This window comes from Echinops telfairi, unplaced genomic scaffold (genome assembly GCF_000313985.2).
Source record: "Echinops telfairi isolate 266 unplaced genomic scaffold, ASM31398v2 ScPeMD7_1086;HRSCAF=1558, whole genome shotgun sequence".
Taxonomy (NCBI): Eukaryota; Metazoa; Chordata; class Mammalia; order Afrosoricida; family Tenrecidae; genus Echinops; species Echinops telfairi.
The window spans coordinates 2,997-5,118 of NW_022104984.1; the positions used below are offsets into that span (position 1 = coordinate 2,997).

General features: G+C 43.8%; 1 pseudogene; it reads right to left on the reverse strand.

Annotated features, from left to right (window-relative positions):
* Positions 1 to 1,255: 1,255 nt before the first annotated feature.
* LOC101661079 lies at positions 1,256 to 1,936 on the reverse strand (annotated as a pseudogene).
* Positions 1,937 to 2,122: the final 186 nt, after the last annotated feature.

The window sequence follows — 2,122 nt, forward strand, 5'->3', positions numbered from 1 at the left end:
AAAAACTTGGTTTATACACGAGTATATATGGTACTTTTTGTATATTACATCCTGGGGCAAAAGTCCTCTCCATCTCTGAATCTGTGAAATCTATAAGTTATCTGCTTCCAAAGTATAATGGTAGAATAGGCACAAGACAAATAGTTCTATATAAATGGGAGACATTGGAGAGAAAGAAGGGATAACAGACAGTTATCCCTGAGACCCAGCAGTACAAACTGTATTCGCTCTGAAGACCCTCTGCTCTCTGAGATCATCTGGGCAATGGTCCCACCCTCCAGATTCTGGGTATGGGCCACGCTCTCTGGATTATGAGTGGAGTCCCCTTGACCCTGAACTTCACTTTCACCTTCCAGACCCACTGGTAATGGCAACTCTTCTCCCTCAGCATTGTGGTGGGCACTGGAAACATCCTACGTGTCCATCTGAGTAGTAACCCTACGTACTTGGCCTGGGCAGGTCCTATTCTTCTGGGTTTTTTTGGGAGAAGGGGCATTGCAGCCCCATTTCCTTTGCTTAGGGTGGCAATCCAGTTCCCCTAGTACACCTTAACAGCACCTCTACAGCACCCAGTGGTGAAGATCAGACTCTTTGAAACCTGGGACCCTCTGACCTCCCCCTTTGAGATCCAAGAGACTGTGCCCCCACCATTTGAAACTGAGAAAGCCCTGCTTCCTGTGTTCCTTCCAGTAGCTCAGTTGATCTCTGACCGGCTCCAGGGACGAGCTTTTTCCTGAAGGACAGCACGTCTAGCTCCTTTGTCCTGTTTCTGGCCTGTGTAATCCTAAGCGGCAGAGATATTTCCTTTTGTGCTTCCTCTGCTGCCTTCCGCTGAAGCTGGTGGGTTTTCTGCCATTGGGTAATTGGTTAGACCCATCAACCACTGGTTTGATTTCTGTAACCACAGGTTGTCTAGCCATTTTCTTTTCGAACATTCGAGGACACATATCCTTAGTTCATACAACAGATTTTTAAAAATAATTAAGCTCTATTTCCATTTTGTAGTTTCAGTCCATCTTTTTCCCCTCACATTTTACTGTAAGCAGCAAGGAGAAGCTGTGTGGCCCCCTTTACAATCTTGCTTAGAAATCTCTCCGCCACATATCCAAGTTCATCACTTCCAAGTACAACCTTCCACCAAGCCTTTGAACATAATTCAGACAAGTTCTTTGACATAGCATAGAAGGCATCTCCTTTCTTCTATTATTCAATCACATGTTTATAGGGTTTTTTTTCCGCTGTAAACTTTTATTGCCCTTTTGGAAACAGGGATATATTTGCCAAGAAGGATGATCCCATCATATTTCTGCTGGAACTGGTGTATGGCCTCCTCTTTGCTAATTCTGTGTTTGGCCCCAATGCAGGCTGTCCTGAACTTCTTGCCTCTAATGCTCAAATCTGGCCTCCCTAGCACCACCACGTAGAAGTCAAGGCCATAGATACAAATGGTAGGGTTATAGCTAATCCCCAGATCAATAAGTTCCTGGGTACCAAAACCAAAGTTTCCAGTATTTGAGAAGTTATTTTTCCTTTCTTTTTTTTATTATAAAATCATTTTATTGGGGGCTCTACAACTCTTATCACAATCTAAACATACATCCATGTGTCAAGTACATTTGTACATTTTTTGCCATCATCATTTTCAAAGCATTTTTTTCTACTTGAGCTTAACCCATACTCCCTCAACTTAAGACTGTCTTCCAAGGTTTCCTCTGTCTTGGCCCCATGGACTGTGCAATGAACAGTATTTTTTTTCCTTTTCATTGATCCTAATGCCAAAGTATCTGGTGGTATATTTAGCTTTGAAGAACACAGTGGTCTGACCTGTGGGCTGCTCCAATACCCTGGCTGCCTGGGATAATCTATCTCTATTTCCCCCCATGAAGATGTTAAAGCAGACCTTTGGAATCCAACGATCCTTCATGGGGTTCTCTTTTTCACCTTAATTGTACTTCCTGATGGAAAAGAGGAGGAGGGAAGGAAGTTCCGAGCCTGAGCCATCACTGTGTCTGTAAGCCTCACCGGAAGCACATTTAACGTCTACATTCCTAGCAGTGTTTTGTTGCTGATGCCATATGCATTCTCGAAGACAATAGCTAGGCTCACTTCCTGCTGTGCCCTC